Source organism: Ranitomeya imitator, chromosome 1, assembly GCF_032444005.1.
Source record: "Ranitomeya imitator isolate aRanImi1 chromosome 1, aRanImi1.pri, whole genome shotgun sequence".
NCBI lineage: Eukaryota > Metazoa > Chordata > Amphibia > Anura > Dendrobatidae > Ranitomeya > Ranitomeya imitator.
In genome coordinates, this window is record NC_091282.1 from 721,360,170 (window position 1) to 721,369,744 (window position 9,575).

Sequence of the window (9,575 nt, forward strand, 5' to 3'; positions counted from 1 at the left end):
GTCTGTGCTCACTAAATGGAATGAGGAGGCTCTGGCTGCTATTTTCAGAAAAGGTCTTTCTGAAGCCCTTAAAGATGTTATGGTGGGCTTTCCTACGCCTGCCGGTTTGAGCCAATCTATGTCTCTATCTATTCAGATTGATTGGCGTCTGCGCGAGCGCAAAGCTGTGCACCATATGGCAGTGTCCTCTGAGCAAAGTCCTGAACCTATGCAATGTGATAGGATTTTGACTAGAACAGAACGGCAGGAATTCAGACGTCAGAATAGGCTGTATTTTTACTGTGGTGATTCTGCTCATGTTATCTCTGATTGCCCTAAGCGTACTAAGAGAGTCGCTAGGTCTGTTACCATTAGTACAATACAGCCTAAATTTCTCTTATCTGTGACCCTGATTTGCTCATTGTCGTCCTTTTCTGTCATGGCATTTGTGGATTCAGGCGCTGCCCTGAACTTAATGGACTTAGAATTCGCCAGGCGCTATGATTTTTCTTTGCAGAGCCCTATTCCTTTGAGGGGTATTGATGCTACACCCTTGGCCAAGGATAAACCTCAGTACTGGACGCAGATGACTATGTACATGGCTCCAGCACATCAAGAAGATTGCCGTTTTCTGGTGTTGCATAACCTGCATGATGTTGTTGTACTGGGTTTTCCATGGTTACAGGAACATAATCCAGTGCTGGATTGGAAAACTATGTCTGTGACTAGTTGGGGTTGTCAAGGGGTACATAGTGACGTTCCATTGATGTCAATTTCCTCTTCCCCCTCTTCTGAGGTCCCTGAGTGTTTATCGGATTTCCAGGATGTATTTGATGAGCCCAAGTCCAGTTCCCTTCCACCGCACAGGGACTGTGATTGTGCTATTAACTTGATTCCTGGTTGCAAGTTCCCTAAGGGCCGACTTTTCAATCTGTCTGTGCCAGAGCATGCTGCCATGCGGAGTTATGTTAAGGAGTCTTTGGAGAAGGGGCATATTCGGCCCTCTTCGTCACCATTCTTTTTTGTTGCTAAGAAGGATGGCTCTTTGAGACCCTGTATTGATTATCGTCTTCTTAATAAGATCACGGTCAAATTCCAATACCCCTTGCCTTTGCTTACTGATTTGTTTGCTCAGATTAAGGGGGCTAGTTGGTTTACTAAGATTGATCTCCGAGGGGCATATAATCTTGTTCGTGTTAAACAGGGTGACGAATGGAAAACTGCATTTAATACGCCCGAAGGCCATTTTGAATACCTTGTGATGCCATTTGGGCTCTCTAATGCTCCATCTGTGTTCCAGTCTTTCATGCATGATATTTTCCGCAATTATCTTGATAAATTCATGGTCGTATATTTGGATGATATTTTGATTTTTTCCGATGATTGGGAGTCTCATGTGAAGCAGGTCAGGATGGTGTTCCAGATCCTTCGTGATAATGCTTTGTTTGTGAAGGGGTCTAAGTGCCTATTCGGAGTTCAGAAGGTCTCTTTTTTGGGTTTTATTTTTTCTCCCTCGTCTATAGAAATGGATCCTGTTAAGGTTCAAGCTATTCATGACTGGATTCAACCCACATCTGTGAAGGGCCTTCAAAAATTTTTGGGCTTTGCTAATTTCTATCGCCGTTTCATTGCCAACTTTTCCAGTGTGGTTAAGCCCCTTACTGATTTGATGAAGAAAGGCGCTGATGTGACAAATTGGTCCTCTGCGGCTGTTGAGGCCTTTCAGGAGCTTAAACGCCGATTTACTTCTGCCCCTGTGTTGGGTCAGCCGGATGTTTCTCTTCCTTTTCAGGTTGAGGTCGACGCTTCTGAGATTGGGGCAGGGGTTGTTTTGTCTCAGAGGGAGTCTGATGGTTCTTTGATGAAACCGTGTGCCTTTTTTTCCAGAAAGTTTTCGCCTGCGGAACGCAATTATGATGTCGGCAATCGGGAGTTGTTGGCTATGAAGTGGGCGTTTGAGGAGTGGCAACATTGGCTTGAGGGAGCTAAGCACCGCGTTGTGGTCTTGACTGATCATAAGAATCTGGTTTACCTCGAGTCGGCCAAGCGGCTGAATCCTAGACAGGCTCGATGGTCTCTGTTTTTCTCCCGTTTTGATTTTGTGGTCTCATATCTTCCCGGATCTAAGAATGTTAAGGCTGATGCCCTCTCTAGGAGTTTTTCGCCTGATTCTCCAGGAGTCCTTGAGCCGGTTGGCATTCTTAAGGAAGGGGTGATTCTTTCTGTCATCTCCCCTGATTTGCGGCGGGTGCTTCAGGAATTTCAGGCTGATAGGCCTGACCGCTGTCCAGTGGGGAAGCTGTTTGTTCCTGATAGATGGACAAGTAAGGTAATTTCTGAGGTTCATTGTTCAGTGTTGGCTGGTCATCCTGGGATTTTTGGTACCAGAGATTTGGTTGCTAGGTCCTTTTGGTGGCCTTCCTTGTCGCGCGATGTGCGCGCTTTTGTGCAGTCCTGTGGGACTTGCGCCCGGGCCAAGTCTTGCTGTTCCCGCGCTAGTGGGTTGCTTTTGCCTTTGCTGGTCCCTGAGAGGCCCTGGACGCATATTTCCATGGATTTTATTTCGGATCTTCCTGTTTCCCAGAAGATGTCTGTTATCTGGGTTGTTTGTGACCGGTTCTCTAAAATGGTCCATCTGGTACCTTTGCCTAAGTTGCCTTCCTCCTCAGATCTGGTTCCATTGTTTTTTCAGCATGTGGTTCGTTTGCATGGCATTCTGGAGAATATTGTGTCTGACAGAGGTTCTCAGTTTGTCTCTAGATTTTGGCGGGCCTTTTGTGCTAGGATGGGCATTGATTTGTCTTTTTCTTCGGCGTTTCATCCTCAGACTAATGGCCAAACTGAGCGAACTAATCAGACCTTGGAGACCTATTTGAAATGCTTTGTGTCTGCTGATCAGGATGATTGGGTGTCTTTCTTGCCATTGGCCGAGTTTGCCCTTAATAATCGGGCTAGTTCGGCTACTTTGGTTTCACCTTTCTTTTGTAATTTTGGTTTTCATCCTCGCTTTTCTTCTGGGCAGGTTGAGCCTTCTGATTGTCCTGGTGTTGACTCTGTGGTGGACAGGCTGCAGCATATTTGGACTCATGTGGTGGACAATTTGACGTTGTCTCAGGAAAGGGCCGTCGGTGTGTTGGTCCCCGGCTTCGTGTGGGGGATTTGGTTTGGTTGTCTTCTCGTCATGTTCCTATGAAGGTTTCGTCCCCTAAGTTTAAGCCTCGGTTTATTGGTCCTTATAAAATTTCTGAAATTATTAATCTGGTGTCTTTTCGTTTTGCTCTTCCTGCCTCTTTTGCCATTCATAATGTTTTCCATAGATCTTTGTTGCAGAGATATGTGGTCCCCGTTGTTCCCTCGGTTGACCCTCCTGCCCCGGTGTTGGTTGAGGGAGAGTTGGAATATGAGGTTGAGAAGATTTTGGATTCTTGTTTTTCGAGGCGGAGGCTTCAGTATCTTGTCAAGTGGAAGGGTCATGGTCAGGAGGATAATCCTTGGGTTGTTGCCTCCGATGTCCATGCCACCAATTTGGTTCGTGCTTTTCACTTGGCTCATCCTGATCGGCCTGAGGGCTCTGGTGAGGGTTCGGTGACCCCTCCTCAAGGGGGGGGGGGTACTGTTGTGAATTCCGCTCTTGGGCTCCCTCCGGTGGTTGTAAGTGGCACTTTTGTGAGTTCTGCTCTTGGGCTCCCTCATGTGGTTTCTAGTGGTATGGCTGCTCCTTGGAGTTAGCTGTCTTCAGCTGCTTCCACTGATCGTCTTTTCTGCTTGGCTATTTATGCCTGGCTTTGTCCTTCAGCTAGTGCCACTTGTAAATGGTTCCTGGTTGGATTCACATCTCTTTGGAGTTCCCTGTTATCCTGACCAGTTCTGCAAAGCTAAGTTTTTGCTGGCTCTTTTCTGTTCACAGTTTGTGGACTTATCCGCTCTGTGCTTCTATGTTTGTCCAGCGTTATCAGTATAAATTAATTCTGTCTTGCTGGAAGCTCTGGGAAGCAGATTTACCCTCCACACCTTTAGTCAGGTGTGGAGATTTTTAGTAAACTCTGCGTGGATTTTTGTAGTGTTTTATACTAACCGCACAGTATTCCATCCTGTCCTATCTATCAAGTTAGACTGGCCTCCTGTGCTCATCCTGGTTTCATTCTGTGTATGTCTTTTCCCTCTCCACTCACAGTCATTATTTGTGGGGGGCTAATCTATCCTTTGGGGATTTTCTCTGAGGCAAGATAGTTTTCCTGCTTCTGTCTTTTGGGGTAGTTAGCTCTTAGGCGGTGACGAGGTGCCTAGGGAGAGTTAGGAGCACCCCACGGCTACTTCTAGTGTTGTGTTGAGCTTAGGGACTGTGGTCAGTACAGTTACCACTTCCTTCAGAGCTCGTCACATGTTGCTCCTAAACCACCGCATCATAACACTTCTTCTCTTGCGCTTCTCGTGGCGCTGCAATGGCAGCAGTTTTGGCGGGAATCTTGCGGCAGATAGCAATACACAGTCCTTGCAATAAATCACAGTTCAAACACGTTTCAATCACAGTTCCAAGGCACACATGACCTGATTCTTCAGGCTTAAGTACGATCCTGTTCGTGATGCCAAGTTGGAGCGCCCCCAGACACAGGGCCACAGGTTACTCGGTACCGGTTCTCTCTGTCTCAGTTCTGGGGTTGTCACGGTGGCTGGACCCGGTCCGTGACCCTGCTAAGGGGCGTCCAATAAAAGCGGTGATGGTAGTTTGTCAAGGGTTCGTGACGCCACCTGTGGTATTCGGTCAGGGTGACCGACGCTGCTTAGGGGTCCGCTGGGGTGATGGAATGGTCAGCTAGATGGTATATCTTCCCACAGGTGAAGTGTGTCCCCAGGGCTTCCCAATAATGTAGATGGCGATGGTGTGAGGTGCAGTCAATAACGAGGACACAAGGTTGCAGTCTCTTTACCTCTTTACTGAAGGCTTCAGGATCCTCAATCCAGAGCACGGTTAACAGGGCTGTCTGAGACCGGCCGGTCCGAAGGCACATACAGAGTTCCCTTTACAGGTGGAAATCATGGCCTACCACTAGCGCCTGTGTGTTGTAGTGCTTCCCTGCAGAGCATTCGGGATAGTCCTCACAACTTCTGTTCTCATTCGTTCCAGTTCTTTCTAGTTCTTTCTATTCTCCGTCCCCCATGTTTGTTATGGCTAGGACGCACCCGTTTGACGGGAAGTCTCGGAGCTCTTCCGGGACCCTAGAGATGCCCCTCTCCACGCGTTGCCCCCTATGTCTGCTTAGGTGATGTAAGGTAGACAGCCAACCTATAATTAACTGTCCTGCGGTATTTGAAGTAAGGCATAAAGTCAGTTACTTCTTCGGTGTTCCGGGCACCGGCTACGCGCCTCAGTAGGATGTTGCCTGAACAAAACCCAGTCAGCTTCTGACTAACTTCCTATCCAACCCCTAGTTTTACCAGTGTGAGGAGTGGCCTAATAAATAAAACCCTTTGCTCCCCCTAGTGGACGGAGTGTGAAGTATAATGTGTGCTGGTGATACCTGGTCAGATGAACTCCTTTAGTGCCATCAGACGTACCATCACTCCCCTTAGCGGCAGAGCGACATTACTGCAATGACCAGGTCTCTGGGGCGCTGCACTTTTGACATTGGCGCTGGTGCGGTACTTTCCCAGAGATCATCTTCCGGACAACTGGCTACTTGTGGTTTCTTTTCCAAAATCTTCTCTGTCTCGGAAAGAATTTATGCCATTGGCGACAAAGAACTATTGGCCATCAAGTTGGAGCTGGAGGAGTGGCGGTATTTGCTGGAGGGAGCTGTTCACCCTTTCAAGAACTATACTGACCACAAGAATCTGGAATACACCCGTTCTGCACAAAGACTAAATCCCCGACAGGCCAGATGGTCGTTATTCTTTGCTGGCTTTGACCTTGAATTACATTTCCGTCCTGGCAACAAAAACTTCAAAGCTGTTGCCTTGTCCAGATCTTTTCTTGCATTCGATGTTGAAGAAGAACCTTCACATATCATGGATCCCAGCAAGATCATTCTTGTAGCTCCGATCAGCATGTCTTCCTTACCTCCAGCTAAGATCTTCGTCAAGGCTAACAAGCGGTCTCGAGTTCTACGTTGGGGTCATGCCTCCAAATTAGCAGGCCATGTAGGGTACAAGAAGACACTAGCTCTCATCACATGCTATTATTAGTGGCTGTCTCTCCTACAAGACGTCCGAAGTTTTGTCGCCTCATGTCCTTCTTGTGCAAGGAACTAGGTTCCTAGACATTTGCCCTCTGGTCTCTTGCATCCGCTTCCAGTTCCTTCGGCTCCCTGGCAACACATCGCCATGGATTTTATTACTGATCTTCCTCACTCTTCTGGACATTCGGTCATTTTTGTAGTCGTGGATCGATTTTCCAAGATGGCTCATTTTGTCCCTTTGCCTGGTTTACCTTCCGCTCCTGAGTTGGCAAGAATCTTCATAGCTCACATCTTCCGGATTCACGGTTTTCCTTCACACATAGTCTCTGATAGAGGAGTCCAGTTCACCTCTCGATTCTGGCGTGCTCTATGCAAGCTGATGAATGTTACTTTGAATTTCTCTACTGCTTACCATCCACAGACCAACGGACAAGCTGAGCGCACTAACCAAATTCTAATGACCTATCTCCGTCATTTTTCCAACGGTCATCATAATAACTGGGCTGATTTGCTTCCGTGGGCAGAGTTCACGTACAATAACCATATCAATGAGTCTTCTTCCAAATCTCCCTTCTTCATCATTTATGGGCAACATCCTGGAGTTCCTCTGCCGGTGCTTTCTGTCTCGGGTGTGACAGCGGCAGATCTTCTGTCCGAGGAGTTCTACAGGGTCTGGCAGGAGACCAAAATCACTCTTGAACAGGCACTGGTCAGGATTAAGAGACATGCCGATAAGAGACGCCTGGATCCTCCGTCATATCAGCCAGGTGATAAGGTCTGGTTGTCTTCCAGGTTCATTCGTCTTAAGATTCCTTCGTATAAATTGGGTCCTCGGTACATTGGTCCTTTCGAGGTTTTGGCTCGTATTAACGATGTTGCCCTACAAATTGAAATTGGCCGCTTCACTTCGCATACCCAACTCTTTTCACGTTTTCCTTCTGAAACCAGTTGTTTTCAATCAGTTCCATGATTCTCCTGCTCAAACTCCTTTGCCAGTTTTTGACCCGGATATCTTTGAGGTTAAAGATATTCTTGCCATGAAAAAGTCTAGAGGTAAAACTCTCTTGTTGGTCGATTGGACGGGTTTTGGTCCCGAGGAGAGGTCTTTGGAACCCCGTGAAAACATACAGGCTCCTGGTATTTTAGCCACATTCCTTTCTGGTCTTATAAAGAGGGGGAGTAAGGGGAGGGGTACAGTCACAGCGCCACTCAGCGCCACCGCTCCTGCCACTCCAACTGCCGCTCCGCCCCCGGCTCGCCAACATACTTACCCTCTCCGGCGCGCTCCTCCTGCAGGCACGCGTTCTTCCTTCTTCTCCTCCTGATTCACCGCAGCTTCCTGGTGTCCGTCGGGTGCGCACGCGCACTCCATCTCCCTCTGCGCACGTGCACTTCCTCTTTGATATGCTGATGCGCCGCTTCTCCTCTCTTTGACCCTGGAGGACCCTGACCCAGAAGTGCTTCTGTGTCTCTCCTATTTAAAGTAACTCCTTCCTCTGCTCTATGCCTGATTGTCATTTGACCTCATTTGACCAAGGTCCCTCTGTACCTTGCTCTGTCCTGTGCGTCCGCCATACCTTGCTCTGTCCTGTGCGTTCGCCATACCTTTCTCTGTCCTGTGCATCCGCCATACCGTGCTCTGTCCTGTGCGTTCGTCATACCCTGCCTGTCCTGTGTTTCCGCCATATCCTGCCTGTCCTGGGCGTCCACCATATCCAGACTATTCTTAGTCTTAGTCATTGCCAGTATGTCCTGTGTCTCCGTTATAGCCAGTTCTGCATCTTTTCCACTCCTACTTTCTGTCCCTGGGTATTAGCTTCTGCGGCAATAGTCTCCCTCGTGCCTGCCCCTAACACTCCCTGTATTGGGGGTGGTCCACCTGGCCAGCTCACCCTTGGGAGGTTCGTTGTCGTGGTTCTGCGGGTTCACTTTAGGAGTTCCAAAAGATCTGACAGCTTGCACAGTGCTCCTTGGGATGTTTAAAGTTTTGGAAATCATTTTGTATCCAAATCCGGCTTTAAGCTTCTCCACAATAGTATCACGGACCTGCGTGTTGTGTTCCTTGGTCTTCATGATGCTCTTTGTGCTTCAAACAGAACCCTGAGACTATCACAGAGCAGGTGCATTTATACGGAGACTTGATTACACACAGGTGGATTATATTTATCATCATTAGGCATTTAGGACAACATTGGATCATTCAGAGATCCACAATGAACTATTGGAGTGAGTCTGCTGCACTGAAAGTAAAGGGGCCGTATAATATTGCACGCCCCACTTTTCAGTTTTTGAATTTCCACAAAAATTTAAAAATATAAAGTACCGTATTTTCCGCTTTGTAAGACGCACTTTATTTCCCCCAAATTTGGGGGGGGGGGAGGATATGGGGGTGCGTCTTACAAAGCGGATATACCACTTACCGTTACAGGCTGGGCTGAGGGAGTATCCGCCGCCGCTGCCGCCCGCCGCCGCCCGCCACTGCTGTCACCTTGCCCGTCACCGCTGCTGCCCCGGGTGATGCTGGAGGCTCTGGTGCTGCGGGGGGCTCTGGTGACATTTTGTGAAAAACCAGAGCCCCCCGGCAGTTCGTCCATGCGTTCCTGTATGACTGACTCCGGGAAAATGGCCACCGGAATCTCGGGAGATGAGATTTCAGCGCTGAGATCTCATCTCTCGAGATTCCGGCGGCCATTTTCCCGGAGTCAGTCATACAGGAACGCATGGACGAAGTGCCGGGGGGCTCTGGTCTTTCACAAAATGTCGCCAGAGCCCCCCGCAGCACCGGGGACAGCCCTGCAGCAGCGGAGCCCCCCTGCAGACCCCTTCATCCCAGCCTGCAGCACAGGAGCCCCCTGCAGACTCCCTCATCCCAGCCTGCAGCACAGGAGCCTCCTGCAGCAGCGGAGCCCCCCTGCAGACCCCCTCATCCCAGCCTGCAGCACAGGAGCCCCCTGCAGCACAGAAGCCCCCCTGCAGACCCCCTCATCCCTGCCTCCAGCAACGACCCTGGGACCCTGATCCACCGCAGCCACAACCCCTGGTAAGTAATAAGATGCATGGATTATAAGATGCCCCACCAATTTATAAAAAAAAGTTTTTTCCTATTTTTCTCCTCAAAATTTGGGGTGCGTCTTATAATCCGGAGCGTCTTACAAAGCGAAAAATACAGTAAATTTCGTTCAATTTCACAACTGTGTTCCACTTGTTGTTGATTCTTCACCAAAAATTTACATTTGGTATCTTTATGTTTGAAGCATGATATGTGCGAAAAGGTTGAAAAGTTCCAGGGGGCCGAATACTTTCGCAAGGCACTGTACAATGTTCAGAGGAACACCATGCAATCTCACCACATGATTGATGAATAACCTGGAAATCTTCTCACATTAGGTAACCCTGATAATGGAACAATGTGAGCTTGTT